Source organism: Desmodus rotundus, chromosome 4, assembly GCF_022682495.2.
Source record: "Desmodus rotundus isolate HL8 chromosome 4, HLdesRot8A.1, whole genome shotgun sequence".
Classification (NCBI taxonomy): domain Eukaryota; kingdom Metazoa; phylum Chordata; class Mammalia; order Chiroptera; family Phyllostomidae; genus Desmodus; species Desmodus rotundus.
The window spans coordinates 165,462,745-165,487,518 of NC_071390.1; the positions used below are offsets into that span (position 1 = coordinate 165,462,745).

Sequence of the window (24,774 nt, forward strand, 5' to 3'; positions counted from 1 at the left end):
CATGGTGTCAGGTGGGTACTGGACTTAACGGGGATTACTTCATAAATGATATAAATGCCTAACCACAATTCTGCACACCTGAAGCTAATATAAAATAGTAACGAATATCAACTGTAATTTAAAAATAAAAATTTTAAAACTTCATTAAAATTTTAGTTGACTTCTTGTTATCCTCTTGTATAGTGTGTAGCAAGACATAAAACGTAACCTATTGACATGCTGTTCTTGATAATAAAATTTTTAACTCTGACAAAAATCTTCATTGCCCAAATAGAACTCAATAATGTGATTTCTCTTAGCATTTTGTGATGACATACGTGTCAAACAATGAAAATTGAATTCCCTTCCACTGACAAATATGTACTACGATATTTACTAAGTCCTAGGGCTCCATATTTAAATTTCTTCCTAAAATACCTGGAAAATAAGTATGGAAATAAGGAAGAAAAAGCTTCCAAAGGATCTGGGCCAAAATAAGATCAAGGCTTCTTTCTAGGGATCGAAGAGTTATTTCTCACCCAGTTTGATTCATGATGCAAATAGAATTGTTGCATTAAGAAAATTAAATCCTCCTACTGCATTTTACAGGTAAACCAAAACTAAATCAAACAGTTTATCAAAAACTATGTATACTCCTAATTCTAGGGTAATCACAGCCCACGCGGATGTGAACAAGTGGCCTTCTCTCTGCGTTTCTTCACATTGTCTTCCATCTGCGCATGTCTCTTACCAATATTGGACTAAAGCCCATCCTAATTGTGTTTGACCTCATCTTAACTTAACTAGATCTACAAAGAGCCTTTTTTAAAATAAGATCAGATTCTGAGTAGACCTGAATTTGGTGGGAGAGGTGGGACTATTATTCAACCCAGTACAACTATATTTGTAGCAAATCAAAGATTAAAACTTTTTCCATTCCTAACAGAACAATTTCAGAATATAAGTTGGATAACATGTCTTATCGTTATTTAAAAATCCTGGCAAAGATTTGAAAGGTGTGAGTGATCCTCTTATGTACCTCTTCAATCCTCATTCTTCCATTCAAATATTTGTTATTTTATTTAAAATGTATATTGTTGTGTGTTTGTATATTACATCTGTTGTGCTAAGTGAGATGAGATAAAATGTTCATGAAGTCTTCCAGAGACTTCTGCAGAGAATTCTTTGTTATTGTCTTGATTTTTATTATTGTTTGTTTGTTTCAGGGTGCTATGCTAAAGAAACTCTTTTCACTTGACTTATATAGGAAAGAATGAAGTCTGAGGAAATAATAGCATCCATTCCCCAAATAAAAAGGTAGGACTATCTTGTAGAAAGAAAGCTGAAAAGTAGACATAGAAAAGCAGAGTTCTGGCCACAATTATTAGTTCTTGAATCAACCCAAACAGAAATTCAACAGATATATCTCTAACCTGTTGTTGTTACGCCAAGCAATCTTCTTAATTATTTAAGTAAGTTTAATTTTAGATTCCTGTTTCTTGAAAAGTGTGATCTATGACAATTTACTTAATTTAAATTCTCGAAATAATAAAATCATTATGTCAGTTAGCATACATTGCTTTTTGGTAAATATATTATTGTTTTGTGAAGTGTATCTCTAATTCCATATAGAAAATGGAAGGTAAAAACATGTTTCCTTGGATTGCCCAATTATAAGTATATTTGAAACCGATTACTGAACTTGAATTTTTTACGACAGGCTACAGTTGTGTTTGTTTAAAAACATAAACACTAAGTAGCATTATTCTAATAGGGGTGCAGGTTATTTTTTTAGTATAAACTTCATCTTTATTTGCCTAAGTAATGATGATAATAAACAGTGCATGTTAGTCTCTGTGAGGTTTTTAGCAAAATCAGTGCCTTCAAATTATTTTGAAGTGCCGGAAACTTTGAATTTATGAAATATTTATGAGAAATCACATCGTGTCTACAGAGGTTCTCAGCTGTGACTACAGCATATGGTTTATAAATTGAAACAGGTGTGAGAGAACAGGTGGTCACAGCTAAGCCAGAGAAGGACTGGAATTTACCATGGGAAGCAACATGATAAAATACCACCACTGGCACTGAAGGCAACTTTGCTGATTCGACAACAGAACCCAAACGGTACTCACAGAGGCAAATAATGTGACTGTCCCGAAATGCAAGTGTTCACCTACTCGAATCTCACACGTGGAAACTGGGAAGCAGTCAGTCATTCACCAGGGTGAGTGAAAGAAAGCAAGTGAATCTTAGTGAATCTGGATAATTTGCAACTTAAGTGCATTAACGGAAAAAAGAATAAACCCTTCCTCTTACCTCTTGTAATGCAAAACTAGTTCCAATAAGGCCTATGGCCACTTGCGTCTACATTACATAACAGCATTTCTAAGGACAATGCCATATAAGATGCCGTCCTGCATCCACGCGCCCCAAACATCAGAAAATGTTCCCCTTTTACTGAAGCAGGTGGGCATAGTGTCCTGCTAATAGCTGTTGCAGCAAATGCCTTTAAGACAGGCCACGGTAAAATTCCATGTTCTGTACAGAATAAGGCTGACAAAAGACGGTATTCTGCGTTTTAACCTTCTTCCTCACTGCCACTGCCTAATTCTACAGTCAGTGGAGCTTAGTCCACACTAATGGAAAGGAACTGAGCTACAAGAGCTAAAATAAAAAAACAGTTTTTCTAGATGGATTTGGAAGAGCATCTGTACTCACATTTATTTAAGAGATTTTATAATCTTATAGAGATTCACAAAGTTTCAAATCAAATACCCTATGGAATTATATTTTAAATGACATTGAGTAAAATCTAGAGAGTAACCCATCTTCCTCACCTGCTTCTCATCCACACCCTGGTATTCATTCAAGTGAGAACCGACACCACGGCCTAGAAAAGTTGTGCAAAATCTCAGGTAAGTGGACCGGCCCTTCTTTATTCCTTTGAAATTCTTTCTACAATTAGCAAGCTTGTCTCAATGTAACCTGAAAGGTTGCTTTTTAGAACAAAAGCAAACATAGGAGAGTGAAAATAACAAGAGGTGTTGTCATCAAATACTCACCGAATGAAAAGCAGATGCAGTGGACGCACAGCCTTCAGCTCGTGCCCAAACACACACGCACTTACATACTCGTGCACGTACGTACTTACACGCACGCGCACGCACCCACCCACACACAGCCTTCAGCTCGCGCCCAAACACACCCGCAAGTACATACACGTGCACGTACGTACATACTCGTGCACGTACGTACTTACACGCACGCGCACGCACCCACCCACACACAGCCTTCAGCTTGCGCCCAAACACACACGCACGTACATACTCGTGCACCTACGTACTTACACGCACGCGCACGCACCCACCCACACACCGCACATGCTTTGAGACTAAACATCCCTCCCTCTTCTCTGGCCCGGGAGTTAAAAGCTGACAGCTCTCAGGTGATTCCTGTCTCCCAAACAATTGCCCCAACACAGGTGTCCAACCCACGGCGTAGGATGCTTATGAGTGCGGCCCAACACAAAACTGTAAATTTACTTAAAACCTTTATTTTGCTCACCGGTTTTTGTTAGTGTTTTTGTATTTAATGTGTGGCCCAAGACAACTCTTCTTCTTCCAGTGTGGCCCAGAGACACCAAAAGTTTGGACACCCCTGCTAGGATAAAGAGAGTGCCTTCCTAAACATAACAACCCTTCGGACAGGCATCCCATCTCCCAACAGGCCTTAGGGGCCTTCCCAGCCCTAGAGCTCCCTCCACTGTGACTCCAACATAGCCTAAGGTGTCCCTCTACCCATTCCTGCAAGCTTCACTTTGTCACAGATGTTGACTCCCAGGGCACTACCCAATAAGCTCCCTGCACACCGATTTCTCTCTCAGAAGCTAGAAATCACAGTCTGCAATAGTTAATGCCAAAAGTGGTCCAAGGAAGCCGACTGGATGACATACAGCTGCCCACAAGGATGCCTTTACTGGTAACCTGCTAAATACTGGTTTCTCTTGGCATGTAGTGGCACTGAAATTTGTTAAGCTTTTACTGTTAGCAACTGGCATGTGCTGGAAGGGAATGAGCTGATGAAAGTAAGTATCAGGCTTTTAAGAAACACATCAATGTTTCTTAACAACTGAATTGGATTACTATTTTGAGGGAAATTGATAATTTGGAGAAAAATATGAAAGACTGAATGTGATTCCTAAGAGGTCTCCTTGACAATATATAAGGAGAGCCCTATATTGTGAAGCCAGAGGACAGAAAAAATGATATTTAATCATAAAAGTAGCAGAATCTCAGAGAGGGTTGAGAAGGTTGAATTTTTATGCCCAACAGGCTGTACGTACCAACAGGGTTTCCCTATAAAATATGGAGAACTATGGAATTAGGTGATAGAACACATTGTCCCTATGCGCCAGATGGAGATATTAAGGGTATTTCTCAATCTATGCAAGTAGAGGAAATTAAGGAAGGCTAAGAATAGCCACCTCAGTGAAAAGTTTCTAAACCTTGTCTAGTTTCTGAATTTGAGCCAGTTTTCAGATTCAAAACCAGCTTTAGATACTAAAGCTGTCAAGTTTCCAGAAGGAAAGACCTTGCAACACTACAGCAAGGATATGTGACATTATTCCTCCATTCCTTCTTCAAAGGAGCCTCCCACCACTGACTTCAGGAATATTCAACAGGGAATGCAGAATGCCCAAAGATGTGAAGGATTGTCATATGCAAGGTTCAAACTGGCATGACAATCAAGGGCCCCAAGTACCCCATCAGTTCCAAGTATCATCAGTGGATGACAAAAGTCATCCACTCCATTTAATGAGCCCACCTGGCATTAAATTCCCTAGTCCCCAAATAGAAACATGAATTGATATACTCGGTAGCCTGCAGCACCTACATTGGCTCTTTGTCCTGTGAAGTAAGAACTGTCATGGTGGGGAAGGTCAAGTGGTAGCCTCTAAAAGCTCCCCTTTACCAGCCAAAAGAAAAAAAAATTAAATATCATGTCCCAGAGTAAATGGTAGAGGTTGGTGTTATTTGTCGGGTGGTGATGCACATTTACTTCTTTCTCTGGCTCCTGAAAATGCCAGATGGATTCTGGATGGCACTGACTGCAGCTGTTTCAATCACGTAGCAACCCCAGTTGCAGTTGTATGGAATGGGAAACCTTTGCTAGAGCATATTAACATAGCAACCAGTGATCTTGAAAATCTGTTCTATTCCATCCTTACCAAGAATGAAGGCCAAAAATAGTATTTCTAAGTATTTGCTTAAAACAGATAATAGTATACCTTTTTTTTTTTTTGCAGGCCTATAGTAATACTACTCTGTGGTAATAAATAGTTCGAAGGGAAATGTACCAAGTGGAAACCCCACAGGTCAGTGACCTCATCTTAATTAGACCAGGTGAATGAGAAGGGGCAAGTAGGTAATAATTATTAGAAGACACATACCCTACAGAAGATGGGAGAGAATCCCCATATCAGTGAAGTGTGGTGCAGGTATGGAGTTCTGGAACATGCCAGGACATCATCTTCATTGGAAAGGACACATTTTGCATTTTGCATCTTCTATCACTAAGAATGAAGTATAATACCTGTTAGGCCTCTTAGGTTTTAGAGGTAGTATGTTCCAACTCTGAGAATACTGCTATGATTCATAGGTCAGGTGACAAAATGCTCCCAACTTCTGAACAGAACCCAGGAGGAATGTGGTCTTGACTCTGGTGCATGAAGCCTTGTCAATATGATCACATGACCCAGCAGAGTAGTATTGGAGGTGTCTGTTGGGATAAGGGGTGGTGTGGAGTTTATGCCAAGCCCTAAAGAGAGAATAATAGCATAGACCAGTGATTTTCAACTTTTTTCATCTCACGGCACACATAAACTAATTACTAAAATTCTGCAGCACACCAAAAATATGTATTTTTTGCAGATCTGACAAAAATTAGGTGTAATTTGATTCATTCATAGCAGATGACTATTGTTGTGTTGGCTGTTGTCATTTATTTTATTTGACAATCCAAGGAAAAATAGGTCAGTGCCCCTAAGTAGTCAGGTATTGCATGTTTTACAACTTCTCATGGCACACTAGTAAAAAACTGCACATATAAACTACCAAATTCTGACTAAAGTTCATGCCATCTATAGCAGAGAATTATATACCTTTTGAAAAAGACTTTTTGACATCATCCTGGGTCAGTCCCAGAAAAAAATGGGGTAGTTGACTACGGGAAACCAAGTCAGCATTTGGTTAGAACTTCCCACCATCTTCTATAAGTGTGTGCAAGTGTGTGTGTGAGCACGTTTTGAGAGAGAGAGAGAGAGAGAGAGAGAGAATGGGAAAGATTGATTGACTGACTGATTGATTTTATGACTTGGGGACTATCTAAGCAAGTCAGAAATCCATAGACCAGATTTTCAGGGAAGATAGCTAGAGGGGAAATGGAGTCAGTCAGGCTCCCTCACTGGGCCCGAGAAGCAGTACTCCCATAACCTTGGAAATGGGCCCACATGCGCAAAATCAGGCTTTGTTGTATAATAACTTGGCAGCCTTCCAGCTCTGTGTGTAGATAGCATACAAGGGAGTTGGGACTTCCCATGGCGTGACTTGCAGCTTGCAGTGTGTGTGATCATCCCACCCCAGAATAAAGGCATGTCAGACACCCCAACGGCTCCATGAATTTTCCTCCATCTGCCCGAATCCCGATTGAACCTGCCCCACCTTAAAAGGCTGCAAGACAGTAACTCAAAATTTTCCAGCAATAGCTGAGACTTCAGTCCACAGAAAATGTCTTCTTCCTCATGGAAATCTGTTCTGCTCTCAAAGCCTATGAGTTGTTTAGATCCAGCCCACGTAGAATATGTACAATAATCTCCTTTATCTGAAGTCAGCTGATCAGATGGTAATTACACCTACCAAATATTTCCAAAGCAACACCTAGATTAGTGTTTGATTAAATAATGTGTGCGACTATAGCCTAACCCAGTTAACACAAACTAAACATCACACTTAGCTGTTGTGACTATAGCTTAACCCAGTTAACACAAACTAAACATCACACTTAGCTGTTGCCGGCCCACTGCTTCATAAGGTCAAGTGTGAATAGAGGCAGTTTATAGTATAAAAGTGGTTCATTTAGAATTACACAGGAGCAGGTAGCCAAAACCTCCCTGTCATCCACCACTGGTTTATCAGTCAGTCACCTTTAAATGGACTGGGTTGCCCTCTAGCCCCACTCAGAGGTAGCCATGAAAAACAGCACTGAGAGGAAGTTCTCTCAGCGGATAGATATTTGGATGGTTAACCTTGCCATCCACTTTGCACAGAAAGAGAAGAGGCTACTTTTTAGAATGTATATAGATTTATGAACATTGGTGAATGTTCATCGGCTTGGCTGAGAGATAGGGGGCTTAGAAGGATTCAGATGGGAGGCCAATGAAGATTGTGAAATGAGCATATTGAAAATAGGCATGAACCACAACAATCTTGGCATCACATGTCAAGACCATCAGAAAACATCCACCATGGAAGAAGCACTCAACAACTATTGAATAAATAGATTGATTAGGTCAGTTGACACTTGGACTCTGTCCATCAGCTGCCTCAGTGTTGGCACAGTGGGTCCCTGAACTGGGTAGCCATAGTCACCAAAGAAGTTTGGCTCCAAACACATGGGCCCTCTCTCTCCAAAGCTGGTTTAACCACTGCTGCTTCTAAAAGTCCAACCACCAGCAACTGAGACCCATGCTAATTAATTCCTCACTATGACCTTTCCAGGAGTCTGAATGGCCACTTGGTGGAAGACTGTCTCCATTAGAGACATCTATGTAGGAAGGAACAATTTGTTCTGATTGGTATTGACACATGTTCTGGATATGGTTCTGTCTTCCCTTCCAGAAGGAACTAAGCTAGCACCATTATTCAAAAATTAATGGATCATTTGGTCTGCTGACAGAGGATCCTAAATAACTTAGCATCAAAGCCACTTTACAAGAAAAGAGGTACAGACATGGGCACATCAACATGGAATCCAGGCTCGTATCACATTATTTACCACCTTGCAGCTGCCCTTCTCCTAGTGACTGCCTTCATCTGAAGAGATAGTCACCTGTCCAAAGTCACACTCCTTTCTTGGAGCAGCCTCCATGCAATGACCAGTCAATGCAGGGATACAAAGACCCATGGGTTGGTTAAAACCCCTATTGTTACTCATCTAGCCTAACATCTCCCTGAGCCCAGTCCTGTTTTATTCACTCTTCTCACCCTGTTGTTGATCCCAAGAGTAATGTCGGACAACATTTCTGCACGTAGATACCTACCTTGTAATCTGCCTCTTGGAAAACCCAGTCTGTTACAGCAGGTTTATACCAAACTGGACAACTTACCTTCAGAAAGAAAATCTCTTCACTGCATAGCCGCAAAAATTGTAGATTTTATTTAAGTGTTCTTATCACAAAAAAAAATTAACAATAATAATTTTAAAAGAGCTCAAGAAGAAACTTTTGGAGGAGATGGATTTTATCATGGCACAGGTTGGGAGACCACACTCACAAAAAATAAAGAATGGTTAAAATAAAGTAAAAATTCCTATATTTAAAAATATTAACTAAAATCTTTGTTGTGGTATTTACTTACAGATATTAACAAGCTATTTTCTTAGTATATGCAGAAAAAGATCACGCCATCATAAAATACTACTGTAAACTACTTTCTAAAATAGTGTTAGTTTCATGGGGATAAAATTATAAACTTAAATTTAAAGTAAATACAGGCATTAATTTAGCATCTATCAGTGCTGGAACTGCCATTATCCGGCAGACTGTACTAAGCCCTTAAGAAGCTCATGCACAAACACAAATGAAACCCCCACAAAAATAAAAATAGTTAAAATGTATCAAATACATAATATATGCCAGGTAATATCACCCGGGAGCGTTGCACACGTTATATAATTTATTTTTCAGGGTAACTATGAAGTGTATGAACTGTTAGAATAAGGAAACTGAAGGATTAGAAAGGTTAAGTAATTTGCCCAAGGTCATAAAATTAGCAACTGGCAGAGCTGGGGTTAATTACATTTGTAGTTGCCTAAATTTGAAACGATGCCTTTAAATATTATCCAGAAACTATAATGAAAAACAGAGTGCATTAAAAATAATTAAAATATATATGCCAACTATGTAATGCAACAGAATACAATGTACACTGGTGAATACAACTCAGTTCGTGACATGAACAAATTATCTTTCAAAATTTGTCACAAAAAATCTTTTGTTTTACAAAGACAAAAGCAGAAGTCCATAATTGCTTTTACCGGTAATTTATGTACCTGGAGGATTTTAAAGTCAACCTCTCAAAAGTAGTCACATTTTGATATATTGAATGCTTTGCTGAAACATTAATTTTTTTGAATACCCAGCCTAAATTTTTAGCAGCCAATTAACAACATCGTCCCCCAGATCTTGCATCTCTCTCATAGTAGAAAACTAAACAAAATTTATCACTCATGTACAATACTTCCTACTTCAAGTGAACTAGAATACACTTTCTAAGAGATGCTTGTTGGGTCTAAAGGTCCCTTGGAACTTAACTTAAATAATGTCTCTAGAGAATGTTTACCAAAACTCAGACACTTTATAAAAGCCCTAAAGTGCTTTTGGGTTTTCAGACAATGGCCTTGAATCTCACACTCCACAAATATGTAGTTACATTGCATTTTAAAAGAATATCAAATCATATTTCAACCATTGTTAACTTTTCCAAGCCTTTCCTGGTCTATACAAGACAGAATACCACGTGGGAATATCCATCATTATAAATAATTGAGGCTGCTGGTGCTTGTATTTTGATTGTTTTGATGGTTAGCTGATTCATGACGAAGTCGATCATGTCATCTCTAGTAACCTGTGATAATAAATTACTATGAACTCTAAAAAATTCAACAATTCTCTACTGAACTTTATTTTACTGGGAGGCCTCTTGTGACTGTTGATAAAGTATTGAACAAACCGTACACTCCCAGCCTCCATTAAGATTATATTCTAGTCCGCTGGAATTACAGAACATAAACAAATGAAGAATCAAATTCCAGACTGGAATAAACTACAGTGAAAATAAACACAGTGGTGTGGAGAAAATAACTCATTAATTGACTTAGTCATAATCTCTTCTGAATCTGAAGTTCTGATTTCATATCTAAGATCTTACATCAGACATTGCCACCTTCTAAATATCACTCTGATATCGTAAGGTAGTATTTTGAAGTGGCGCATGAAACCTACCTTAGTTTGCTAGTGTTGACATAAAAAAATACTCTAGGCTAGGGGGCTTAATGACAGAAATTTATTTTTTCACCGTGTTTAGAGGCTAGAAGCCTCAGATCAAGGGGTTAGCAGGGTTCTTTTCTTCTGAGGCCTCTCTCCTTAGCTTCCAGATTGCCGCTTTCTCCTGTGTTTTCCTGAGCTGCTTTCTCTGGGCACACGCATCCCTGGAGTCTCCTTTGGTGGGGCCCGATTTTCTCTTCTAATAAGGACAACAGTCAGATTAGATTCACACCCAGCCTAAGGGTCGCACTTTAACTTAATCACCTCTGTAAAGGCCCTGTCTCCAGATGCAGCTGCATTTTGAGGCACTGGGTTTTAGGGCTTGAACATAAGAATTTGGGGGGGTATATAATTCAGCTCATAATAAAACCCAATATATTTTTGTTACAATCAAGCAGAACCAGAGCATTTTATTAAGGATAAGGGAATACTATAGGGATCAAGGGAGTGAGGAATGACAACAAATGCAAATGCGTGCAGAAGCGTAGAGAAGTAGACTTTTCAAAGGAATTCTATGTACACGATGCTGTATGTTTCTGTAGCTAGTAGTTGGCTTGAATTATACCAGAACCATAGTCCCTGAACTTCTAAAATTGAAGCCATTCCCAACATTTAGGCATGTTCCAGCTATTGAAGTAGCATATATCATATACAACTCCAGCTGGTCGAGTTAGAAGGATAATATTAATTAGTCCTTATCTAAAAATAGGACTGAGTCTAACCTAAGACTTGTTACTTATGGTATTTTAGAACTGAAAGAACCTTAAAGGACATAAAACCTATTGATTTCCAAATTGTACTCTACAAAGCCCACCAAAGAGCCTTTCCCAACTCCCTTGAATTAGAGAATTCCATGAATTATTTATTTTACATATCGGGCCTCTAAAAGAGCTTCAAACTGAAGACAGAGCCCTGTGAACTTTCTAAATTCAGATAGCAGGAGGTAAAAAAGCCAGGCTCTAAATTGAGGGGGGTTTTAATTCTAATTCTGTTTGCTCAGTTCCCTTGGTTTCTGTACCTTGATCTGTTACAAGAGTAAAAATGAGATAATGTGGTTTGGGGGGGGGTGTAATTACACATATATATTTGTAAATATAATCCTTGCAACTCATGGTTTTGTAGTTGCCCCCTCTGTGTTTAGATGCTGATCGTGAGAGTCGGAGTGGTTAAATGCCATTCCCATGACTGTAGATTGAGAGGAAGTGGCACAGATATGATTTGAAGTCAACAGTGTCTGACTTCAGGCCTATTATCTTATTTCTCTTTCAATGTATGATCGCCTCAAATGATCAAACTCCAATTCTTAAGTTCCATTTACTCTTTGGCTGTGACTTGCTATATGATATAAGCATGAGCTGTGTTTACATGATAATTGGGACTAATAATATTATCCAAGTTTCCTCCCCAACTTTTCAATTCCCTTCCAGAATGTGTCATGGATATTGACCTTTACAACAGAGAGGATGATTCATGAAGCAGTACTTTCCAAATTCTCAATAACACAAAGCAAGTCAAAATTCCTGAAAGAAAACACTTCCATTTAGTTTCTGACTAGGCTTCCAAGTTGATAATCTCCCTGGCCTCACAAGGCAATCTTGCTCATAGGAAATATTAATACTGAATAGCAAGTTCATCATTCATAAATGAACTGAAAGGTTACACAGCCAGCACGCATTGGCCAATTGGGGAAGCCATAGGAAAGAGAGCAGGAAATCACAACCGAAACCAGAGAAAGCATTGCCATCTGGTCTACCTGATATATGCATCCCACCCTCCCCTAGGACTGTGGCTGCCTGATGGAGTAAAATAAGCTGTAAGAACTTTGAGGAGGGAACCTAGAGGAATAAGAGTTCACACTCACCATGCAGGATCTTCACTGCACTGACTGGCATCTGTCCTTCCTCTGAAACACTGATGTGATGAGTCATATATGGAGCTGGCACACCTGTGAAAGGGGTTGTTGCCAAGAGGGCCAGGCATATGAGAGTGTAAAAATGGAGAGTCCAAAATGAACAGCAAACCAGAAGAGAATTAACTGATGGGTAATTTGTTCTCTGTGGCAGGGATTAGAACAAGGGAGAAATAGGTTCCCATTTTGTCATATAATCAGTTATCAACTATTTTGCAACAGAAGAAGGACCTGATAAATTGATACTCGACCCTGATTTTTAACCTTCCCACATAAAATAGGGACTACTTTTTGGATATTATATATAAGAAAAACTTTAGCTATAAGTAAGGTTTCTCAACCTCGGTATTTCTGACATCTGGGGCCAGATAATTCTTTGTTATGAGGCAGTGTGTACTGTGTATTATGAGATTTTAGCAGTATCATTGGCCTCTACCCACTAAATTTCAGGAGCAAACCCCTACAGTCCTAGCAACCAAAAATGTCTCTAGAAATTTCTCTAAGGGAAATAATTACCCCTGGTTGAAAACCACTAGTCTAGGACATCCAAATAAATAAACACACAAAGTACTTTAACCACAACCATTTTGCCCAGCTGTATCAAATCGGGGTGTGATAATATTGTTTATCCTGCTAGGCATTCAGGGATTGGCCTGTTGGCCCATTAGGCTAGAAAAATATTGGGTTTGGCTGTAACAATGGAATCTATATTTTTTCCCAGAGCTAGTCCTTCATAGGAGATGCGTGAAATAGATTTGCTCTCAAGAGAAAACTGGCTGTATGTTCATTCCATTAGGCTTTTTTCTTTCATTAAGAGAGGGAGAGTTCACATGCGTATGATACAACCCAAATTTCTACATTTCTGTCCCCTATCCTTTTATTGAGTTTCTCTCTCCCTCTCTCCCTCTCTCTCTCCCCCCGACCTTGTTATAAGAAAAGGAGTTCAGTATAAATATATAAGGAATAGTTCTATTTGTGCAACTTGCCTACCTGTTATCCAAATCATAAAAGCTTTACAGAAAGTTTTATGTAATTTTTCTAAAACTTATACAACCTTCCTGCTTTTTAAAACTAACTTTACAATGTCAAGTTTTCAAGGGTTTGTTATGGTTTATACATATTTTTTATTATACTCATAATTTACTAAAAAAATTTAACTTCAATTCTTCAGTTTACTAAAATTCAGATATTTTTATACTCAAACACAGGAGTCTTTCCACACAAAAAAGGGTGAATCCAATAGCAACAGCCCAAATATGTTCTATGCAATGTGATAATGACCTGCCATCTGGGGAAACTTTCAGTACAGGCAAATGTGTCTCTGCTGATAGATAGATAGCTTTTTAAATGTTTGCAGAACACTCATTGCAAAAATATTCAGCCTAGCACATATTTTTAATTTTTTTAATGTTTAGGCAAAACAAATGTGTGCAATAGTATTTTGTTTATTTCTTGAGTTAAAATGTCAAATGAAACTTCATTAAGGAATATGGAAGATAAGTTCCTTTATAATAGAATGTTATAGCTTAATTTTCTCAACAAACTAAGATAAATGCAACCTTACGAGTTACCTTACCCTAAGGTAAATGCAGTCTGGTGAGATTTAAATGTGTTTCACTCTAATATGAAATGAAAAAACTGATGAGTTTATGCATAAAAATCATTTCTATAAGGGTATGTTTTAATTAAATACCTTGCAGTTACCATGTAGAGCAATGGATATGTATATATGTATGCATATATATGTGTGGATATGTGTATGCACGTATATATTTATTAAGCACATCAAAGCGAGCTTATGAGAAGAAACACGGTGCAGTAATTATTCATGGCAGTGATTGATCCTCACCAAATGCGAGGGTATTTGTCTTCCAGGACAAACATTTAGACTACATTTCCAGTGCTTCCTGCCAGTGAGATAGTCTTGAGATTGAGCTTTGGGCAATAGTATCTAGGTAGAAGTATTGTGGTGCTTCCAGCACTTGCTGTAAAATCTTCTGCACAATTCCCCACTCTCACTTGGTTCATGAGCTGGCTATGTGCCCTAGATCCAGGAGGCTTTGGGTCTCTGGGAGACTGCAGAGGACCTCCCCGGAAGAACCCGGGATATGAATGTCTGTGGCTTGGAAACTATGCACACCCCACTCCTCCCTACTGTATTATGTTGTGCTGCAAACAAAAAGTAAACTTTTGTTTTGTGAATTAAATGAGATTTGGGAGTTATTTGTTAGTGGCCTGACTTTCAGCTCCAATTGCCTGAACACCTGCTTGCTTTTTTTCCCCTCTAAAGACTGTTTGGTCACAAAAACCTGCATGTTCAAGAATTCCAGTGAATTAACTACCCCTCCTCCTCAGCAGCCCTGAGCTATTGACAGACGAGATTTTGTGCAGAACTTTCACTCTTCCTGGACCCTTTTCTGGGATGCCTCTGAAGCAAGGCTTCTCCCCTGCATCCAGAATTTCCCCAGTGGGAGCAAGCTCCAGTGACCTACCACGGCTCCTAACTGAAGTGCTGGCTTCCCCCCATCTCTTCTCTATTTCCTGTGCTTGTTTCATTCTTAGAACATCTACACTCAAATCCTTGCCTGAGGTCTGCTTGGAGCAAAACCCAAACTAATGCAAACATTTAACCTCTCCAGACTGTTACGAAGAGTTTTATGTCCAGAAACATGAGTCCAGCTTGGCCTGAACTCTCCTTTCTTAGCTTTATAAATGTGGATAACACAATCAAATTCTCTAAAGGCCCATATTTTCCCCTAAAACATGGGTAATTATAGTAATAATTTCATAATGTTGTTATGAAGACTAGAGGTGAAAAGAATAATAACTTTATACATTGTCTAGTATACAGTGAGTATTGGCTAAATGGCTACTATGCTATTTTTTTTGTTCCACAGCTACACTGTAGTGGATGTGGTATACGAATTCAGCAGTATCTTGCTGGTAAGTTAGTGTACTTTCCACTCTTGATAATTACCACGCACTATTAAAGTCATTTCTGAAAGGTTTTACTTCAGTTTTAATTTTTATTTTGTGTAGAGTTTAGAGTTCAATAGTTTTACAAGATTTGTTTTGAGAAACAGTAGTTGCTATCCATCTCCCATCCTTATTTTCCTTCCCTAAACACACCCACTTTGATTGTCCTAGGTAATTTTTGATGATATTTGTTTTTATTTCTCTATATGACATGCTTATATTGTTATTGAATGACTTTTGTTTTAAGCATGACCTACTGATTTCTCACAATGGAGGCTGAGGTATTCGTTTCTGTTCTCTTTCTTCCCCCATTACACATGCATACCCTCCTCATATCCCCAACCTACAATGCAGGTATGCGACTTCATGTTAGTTCAGTATTAACCTAATGGAGTGTGTAAAACTGTCCATAGTTTGGCCATGCTAGCTGGCTTGCTTTTCTACATAATCACGAAGTCCCTCTCAAACCATCTACTGTCCAATTGTCTTCTCTGGTAACACTGGGACCTATCGGGTAGCCTACCCACTGCATCTTCTGAGAGAAGGACCTCGTGGCGTTGTCTGACAGGCATGGGCTTGATGCGCCCTGCTCAGGAAGGAGAGCTCACGGCTGTCATCCGGGAATCTCCTGCACCCTTGTTCTGGGCACTTCACTTGCTTTCTTCATTGAAGGACCAATTTCCTGTATTTCATTCCTTCCTTTTTATTTATTTCTTTGTGTTGGCTAAAAACATTCTTCCATAGTTTCCTGATGAAGGATTACTGGGAGATAGATATTGATATAGATTTGGGATATATATAAAATATATAAATTATAGATACAGATTTTTAATTATGTGTCTGAAAGTAATTATTTATTACTTGATGCTATTACCTCATGCTTGATTGATAACTTCACTGGGTATAGAATTCTAAAATGATTATCTTTTTTCTTTCAGGATTTTGGACTGTTTATCATCTTCATGCATTTACCTTGTTACCATTTTTATTCCTAACTATTTTTGTGTGAATTATTTGTTGTGGCTGTGGTTGTTTCCTACTTTTCCAATGATTCCAGCTTATAACTTCTCTTTGTCTCAAAAATTTGAAATTTCATCATAAAGTACTTGTGTATCTAATTTCTAATTTTGATTTGAGCACATGGCCACTTCCAATCTAGAAATATGTGTTGTTGTTGTTGTTTTTTACCTTAATAGTTTTTTGCTTGTTTTGTTGACTGTTTTTTCTCTCTGTATTTTTTCTCTTTGTTTACTTGAAAAATATTTCTTCATATTGAGCCTCCTAGAATGGTACCATAATTTCCTTGCCTTCTATTTCTTATTTCTCACCTATCTAGTCATCTATCCATCTATGAATCTATCTATATCGGGTAGCTCCACTTTCTGGTATATTCTACAACTTTATCTTCTAGCATGTGCACTAAGCTTTTAAATTTTGCTCTATTTTTTCCCAAGAGTTCTCCATTTTTCTGTATTTCATTGTCTTGTTACATATTTACATTATTCTTTTTTCCCTGTGTGTGGATTTTATCTTTCATAGAGAGGCTTGACTCCTTTCTATGCTAATCCTGGGCTGTACTCCCATACTAGAAGTGGGAGATTACAGATATTTGAGAACAACAAGGTATAGTAGAGCCATTGGATTTCATTTCCTCTACGAAGATTTTTTAAAGTTTTGTTCTAGTATCCATGAGTTTCTTGGGAAATGCTGTGCCCAGAGAAAACCACTTAGAATTTGTGTTATTAGCACCTAGCCAGCTGTTCATAGCTGCTCTGCCACTCTCCTCTCCAGATACATTCTATTTTAATTTCTCCGGAGAGTAAACTTCCAGTCCTTTGAAAGGAATGGACGGCACAGGCGTTGAGCTACACAGAATGGTGGAAAGGATATGGAGATCCAACTTGTTTAATCAGCTTGTGACTTACTGTACTACCTTCAGCTCTTGGTGTTTGCAGGGTCGCATTGATGCGTCCAGGAATGGATTTGTGTTCACCAGGCCTGCATTTTGTCAGTTCTGGAAAACTCTCAACCATGGTTTCCACTCAGTATTTTCTTCTAAAGTGTATTCTAAGTGCAATGCTTTCCTCTGAAACGATTAGAAATATGTTACATCTTCTGCTTTTAACCCTTGGCCTAGTCGTATAATATTTTTCATTTATATATTTCCATTTTGTCTAACTACCTCATATCACCTTCAATTTCAACTATGTCATTTTTAAAATTTTAAACTGTGGTATTTTTTTATTTGTACAATGTATATTTCAGTATTTTTTAATTCTGTATTTTTTTTTTCATTTCTGGTATCCCTGGTAGGACTTCAGCTCCTTTTTTTTACAATTGTGATCATGTTTAAAGTATATTTCTAAATATATTTCTATTATATTGAGCTCTTGGAGCTGAAAATCCCTTGTTATACCATGGTGGGCATTCCTGACAAGAGAAACTTTACATTTATCAACTTCTGCAGGTTTCCCACAAGTTTCAAATTTCACCTGCTTGAGAGCTTCTCTCTCCCTCTGTCTCTTTCTTCTTGTTTTGAAAGATTTAAAGACATGCAGGCAGTGAAAAACTCAAACCACAACTTTAAAGAGGTATAAATTTCGGCTTTTAACTCTCAAATTAGACTTTTTTCTTTATTTGACTAACTGACCAAGCAGATAAACATAGAATTTTTAAAAACTTTTCTTGGTTGTAGCTGTTGTTTCTTACCATCTCCCTGAACTGAAAAGCAGATATTTAGTCTACATTTTACTGAAAGTACAGACATTTAAAGATTTTTGGTTTCACTTCCTTTCCTGGTCTAAGTCTGTGACTTAGTTTCCTGTTCTCCAAATGGACATCAAAACCTAGACTGTTGATGAGAGACAACTAGCCACAGCCACCACACACACCCATCCCCACCCCAGATGCATCTATGGTTTTGGCTTAAGTTTTAGTTGCTCCAGCTTTCATTTCTCTCTTAGCTTTTGACACTTAAAAAGTTTGTCTTCTTCTTCTCCTTCTTCTTCCCCCATTCTTCTTCTTCCTCTCCTTCTTCCTCTCTCACTTTCTCTTTTTCCATCTCCTTCCTTCCTTCCTTCCTTCCTAGACCAGGTAACATTTAATTGATTTATTAAACTTCTTAAATTTGAGTTTCTTGTCATATTTTGAATGAAATCTGCAAACTCACTTAAAGAATATTTTTCACAGTCATATTTAGATCTACATTAGAAAGCTATTTCCCACACTGGTATATTTGGTTAGCTCATTTTTCTGTTTGTTTTAGCCTATAAAATCTTACAGGAGTGCTTTTGGAAACATTTTCTCAACCATTTCCAAAAATCATATTGAATTGTATCAATTAACATATAGTTTTAAATGTGTATATTATAAATATCTGTAGCCAACTCATTGAAGGCTTGACAAAATTTTAACAAAGTGTATATATTTTTATGAAATTACTAGTAATGCTTTATCAAATAATGCAATGAGGTTTTGTTTTTAATTTGTGTGCCCAATTTTGGAGCTGAGAAGGTGGTTGGTAATTAACATAGGATATACACTTTTTTAAAATGTTATATCTTATGTAGCATTTCTAAGTACTGGAGGCTTTAATTCAGGAGGGTTGTCAGTTTTCATCATCTGTCATAAACCTAGAGCCAGAAGTTGTGCACTATCTTCCTAACGCTTGGAAACCGGGGACATTTTTTCTTCGTTACTAAGGCCTGTTTCAGAAATGGAAATTGCTGCATGTGCTGATTCAAATCAGCTTTCCCCAGATCTGTGCACTTGTACTTCTCCGGAACAGAGCACATCATGTTTAATTGTCACTCTTTCAGAGAAGTTACATAACTTGCCCAAGTTAAACTCTAGCTGAAAGAGGCCAGGCTGCTGGCTTAGGCAGCTCATACACTAAACAAAGAAAGAGGAAAGGGGGGCGTACCGGCTTCCCGTCTCTCAACCCTGGGCATTTTCCATGCACTGCCTGATTCTGCTTGGCTTCACGAGGTCATGGGTTTCTACCTCTGAAAGGAGACTATATAGAAGAAAGATGAGAAGGAGGAAGAAAAGGAGAAGAAGTACAAGGAGAAGAGAAGAAGTACAAGGAGAAGAAAAAGAGGAGAGGGGTGCAAGGAGGCAAAGAGGAAAAAGGCGGGAAGGAAAAGAAGAAAATTGTAATATCAACCTCTGGGTGTCGTTTTGACAAATATAACTAGTATATGCAAAGTATTTTGGCAAAATTTTATACATTGAAGATAATAAATGAGCTATTTTTCATACACTGTTACAGTTATATTAGTAATTAATGGAGTTTATAGTAGTTATAAACATTACTTATTGAAAGGCCTTTTGAACGTTTTCCTTCTGGTCTGATAGTGTTTCTACGAAAAAACAGCCACTTTATTTCAGTAAGGCTTTAGCTGACTTATTACCAGTGTCATGCTCTTATTTGATTTGCCAGTGAATACTATTTTTCAACATTAAAATAGGAATAAAGTCATCTTTCTACCAGTTTTTCAACCCCAGTCTCTCCTCCCAAAGCAATTTGTTTCCAAACTTCCTAAATGCTCAGTGGTTTTTCCCTTTTGTTTTTGTTTCATTGGGAATCTTACTTTCAGAGTGACTGAACGTGATCTAAGTTGGCTCCGGATACTTGATTTTCTAAACTCATTCTGGTCAAGGCAATGCTCCCTGTCACCGAGAAAGCGCTGAAACTCGCCCAACTTTTCACCTACACAGGTGCTTTAAGCCCGATCTCTTTGAACCCTGGGGAGAGTTTATACATATGGCTAGCACTTCACACAGAATTCAAAGGACGAAGAACCAGCACTTGATAAAATAACATTGATTTTCTTTTTCCAACCTCTCACAATAAAGCTCGCTACCTTGTTCCACTCTTGTCCTACAACAACACTGTTAGCTTAAAGGCCTTTATGGATTTTTTCTCATATCGCAACCACCACATCGTTCATGCTCAAAATGCCACTGCAAGCTCATCTTTGAGAACCAGCAGTTCCTGCTTTGATTCCGCAATCTTTTATCTTGCTTGCCTTTCATCACACTGCCTCTGCCATCAGCCACCCAACTCATCGGCTCTCTGTCCTCCATTACAGGTTTCTCAGTGTGTCCGACTTGTCACCTCAGAGTACGGCCTATCAGGCAGCCCTTCTCAAGCAACCACGTGCTTCTGACTTGGGTGTTTGTCATGCAGACATTTTTCAATTTTGAAAATTAACGTCATTTCTGTTATTTATTTATGCAAATGCAAAATCTATCATGAAAATGCTTCATCGTTTACACAGAATCAGAATCATTTTATAAAGCCCCTTTCCCATTCAGGCAATGGGTAAATCCAAGAAGGAATTAACTAATGTCATTCATTTATTCACTGCTTTGTGCTTTACAGAATGTTGTCGAGTATGTTAATTTGTTTTGTCCTAGTTATAATCCTGAAGCACACAGACGGGTTATTAGAAATGTTCAATATCTTTTGAAGATAAAGAAACTACGTTTTCACTCTGACCCTCTGCGCTGCCTAGCAGACTAGCCACTGCATCTTCCCGCTACAAAGTGTCTGCTTTCACATTTTGAATTTCAATATTATCAGTCCAGATTCTCGGCAATAGAAAATTCAATCCTGTCCTGGCCAGTAGGTCTCAGTTGGCTGGAGCATCATCCCATAACCAAAAGGTCGCTGGTACAATTTCTGGTCAGGGCACACGTCTGGGTTGTGGGTTCGACCCTTAGTAGGGGCACATGTGAGAGGCAATCGACCGATGTTTCTCTCTCACATTGAAGTTCCTCTCTCTCTCCCCCTCCCCCACCACAACAAGAATAAAATAAACCTTTAAAAAATTCAATCCTAATTAGGTTTCAAAATATGAACTTGTCGTGGTATACAAGAGAAAAGCAAGTGATTTATATAAGACAAAGCTAGACTTGGTTTCCGATTCTGTTCATTAATCACCGAGTTGTGGCAGATCCCAGATATTTATACAAGGCTACTAGAACCTGCACTATAATTATCATGGGGACTGGACCAGACGTGGGCCAAAGAGCTAAGCATGGCCTCTGGCAAACAGCCAATACCCAGTGAGTCATGTTAGTACTGCATTCTCTTTAGTCAGTCCGGAAACTGTTTTGAATTTGGAAACCCATTTTGAAGTCCGACTTTCAGTATCTTCCCACCTACCTGTGTTTCTGCCTCTAACTTGCTACCACTTTATTTCTGTCAAAATCTCTTTTTTATTTCTCTTGTCATCTCATATACAAACCATATAATATCAGGTTAGAGGGGAATTTTGAGGTCATCTCATCTAACATGTTAGTTTTATAACAGAAAACCTGAGTCCCGAGCTGGTGAATGACTCAAGCAGGGAGACAGATGACTGGAATGAACTTTACATGTGACCTGACCTGGAAGTACATGTGTTGTATGAGGGTTACAGGCTTTAACGAGGGAATGAAGCGTACAGTGGATCTCATTGTGCCACCTTCCCTAAGGTGATTCCTGTCGGCGGGAGGACACACTGAAACCATACGTCTCAGGCCATCCCCGCTGCGCCTGTGTCAGAGGCGATCCCTGCTCTTGTAGAATGCACCATTTTCATTGTCTGTCTCGTGTCTCTAGGAAATGTAAGGCAAAGAGTGTCTTTAACAATACCCCTTAAGCAGAACTCCATTATTTCTATTTCTTTCTCTTTGTTTTTCTCATTCTCTATCTCACCCTTGGCCTCTCTTTTCTGGCTTAGGATTCATCTCACTTTTAACTGTAATTGTACACAGCAATAGTTTCCAATTCTGCTCTCTGACTAAGATTGAATTTTATCCATGTACAAATCGTTAGCTTTCAAACTTATTTGACTATTAGCAACAAAAAGAAATACAATTTACAAGTGGTACACACAGAAATACACACAATTAAAATAATTTTCATTAATACACTTACTTATGTCACGTTCAAAACATTTCCTATTCTGTTTTAATGTTCATTGCCCACTGTAGTATCATCCTTAATAAGGTAGAAGCCACAGTTTCAAAAAAAAAAATGTCTGAATTAAGGCAGAGAAGAAAGGAATTCACTTTAATGTAAATTATGTTTATGTTTGGATAGCAAATTATTGAATGATTGACACTTTCTTTTTCTGTACATTTATTTATTACCAGAACTTTTAAATAAGTCATGATTTGAAACAAATAAAGTTTCAATCAAAAAATCTATTAAAAGAAAGAATTGGGATTTGAAAATTAAAATAAAACTATTTATTATAAGGTATATACTTATTATTAAACTACCAGGGATCAAGTAAAACACTACTTTAAAAATCCTTAACCAACTAATTGGAGATAAAGGAGAATAATTGTTAGGAGTGAAAAAGATTTTATAATCACTAACACTCTTTCCTTTCCTAGTCACTCATTTCTCTTATTCCAAAGCCATGATTTTGGGACAGGTTAGGAGTTCTAACACATTTTGTACCAATTATTAGATTACTAAGGGAGTTTAAATAAATGTTTTATCCATGATCTCAATGACAAAACCAAAGCAAAGAAAAAAATTCAAAATCTGAGGTAAATCCCAATTTAATGAGTGCCTATAACATCTCACATATAAGGCCACATTCTCTCTGGTAAAAGTCAAAAACAAAGTTACAACTTTAGGAGCTTCTGTTTGGAAGTTCCTAAATTTGTGCATAGGTATTTGCGTACCTATGTTTATGTGTATGCAAATAAACATACCTATGCCATGACCTATATCATGACCAATGTCTCTAGCATTCTGTTAAGGTCATTAAAAGCAGATTGTTGCCCTGGCTGGTGTGGCTCAGTGGATTGAGTGCCTGCCTGTGAACCAAAGGGTCGCCAGTTTGAATCCCAGTCAGGACACATGCCTGCGTTGCAAGTTAGGTCCCTTGTAGGGGGTACACAAGAGGCGTCCACACATTGACATTTCTTTCCCTCCCTCCCCTTCTCTCTAAAAATAAATAAATAAAATCTTTTTTAAAAAGAAATAAAAGCAGATTGTTTTCCTTTACTGTTTAGCCAAACTGATACACACTATCAGTGTGTCCTTTGCTAACCACGTTTCTATACCAGATCTGTGAAGCACATGGGCTGGGCATATGACCACCCTGTCTCACTCTTCAATAAAAGCAACTCTGGATTATCCAGATGTCTTTAATCCAATGGCTCTATGACACACTTTACCCCAAGCCACTCATACAAGGCTATCAGAAAGAACACGGTTTCTTCACTTTTGAAACTGTGGAGGTTATAGGAACAGGTAGACAAAAGAATATTTAGCCTCATTGACATGCCTCACCAGAAAGAGGAATATACTAAGAGTCTAGATGTTTTTCTACCCAAGCAATGACAATATCCACCCAGCAGCAAGAGGGAAATCAATTACAAAGCCCTTTGATAAATGGTTCACTTTTTCCACTTTCCACCTTTATGAGTCCGTGGCCATTTGATGGTGCAAAATTACCCACATCTCCAACTGTCTTATATTTTACCAAAGCTGGTGGCTCCAAAGAAAAATGTGCTACAAACCTCTTCAGAGAAAGCTCTCATTTCAAAATATTTATAGGACTTGATGAGAAAATAGATCCCATATATACCTATAAAAGCTGCCCCTTGTTAGTCCCAGATAATTGGCTACAGATAAATATTTGAGAGTTCCCAAAAAAAGAAACATACTTTAAAAAAATATCCAGTAGGAGAATATTCTGTGGGGCGGAAATGGAGTTTTCTGCCTTGGGTCTTTTTAAGCCACAGTCTCAGATGTGCATCAAAGATGTCAGTGGGAGAAGCAGAGGCCAGAACAATCTATTTTCCTAAGTAAGAAAAATTTAATTATGTTATATTAAAGATGCCCATCGCCGCAGAAAGAACATTTTTACCAAATATTTCCTTTGAAAAACTCATCCTCTCAGTTCAGCTTCTAAGTATTTGCCTTAATTCATGCTGGGCACTTTATTGAAAAATTGAACATCGATTGATTTTCTTCAGTCAAACTCCTGACAGCAATCCAAGCTATATAAAGAGAAGCTCCTATAACTCTTGGGCTTTTCCTAACCTACCTCTACAGCATGCATTAGGCTCCACGTTGTGCACCTCTCCGTTCCCTACAATTGTTACCATTTCTTGACCAATGTGAGATTCTGTCAAGAAATGCGGTAGGAGAGTGAGAATCGCTTCACACCTACTCTCCATATGTCTACAAGAAATATTTTTAATTCTGCTCACCCCCAATAGAGCAAATGACGAAGTGAACGTGTAAACTACCTGCAGCATTATCTGCTGAGGAACATCAGAACCAAGAAAATTATTCTCCTTAAGGTCTCTTCCCCCAAATACAGGGCAATAACATGCAGATTTATGCTACCGTGGCATAAGCAAAATAATTAAAACCTGAGTATACCACTGAGATGATTACATTTCTTTCTTATTTGTTTGCTCAAAAATCCTCTGACCCTGAATGTGATTACATCTGGAACTCTTACCTGACAATTAAGAATTGATTTAAATCTTTATGACTTTCTGTACATATTCAAAAAAATACTAGCATTAAGCTTATTCTCCTACAGCCAGGCAGTGTCCTTCA

General features: G+C 38.2%; 1 long non-coding RNA gene across 2 annotated transcripts in view; it reads right to left on the minus strand.

Annotated features, from left to right (window-relative positions):
- Window positions 1–10,203: 10,203 nt before the first annotated feature.
- Window positions 10,204–24,774, minus strand: part of LOC128780767 (uncharacterized) — a 100,765-nt gene continuing 86,194 nt past the window's right edge. Inside the window, exons 1-3 of one of the 2 annotated variants that reach the window (XR_008426768.1) lie at window positions 19,111–19,172; window positions 12,165–12,248; window positions 10,204–10,502 (exon numbers count right to left, since the gene is read on the minus strand). This is a non-coding gene — a long non-coding RNA (uncharacterized lncRNA). Of the gene's footprint in view, window positions 10,503–12,164; window positions 12,249–19,110; window positions 19,173–24,774 lie in introns of those variants that run through there. The other variant, XR_008426769.1, reaches the window with a different exon arrangement.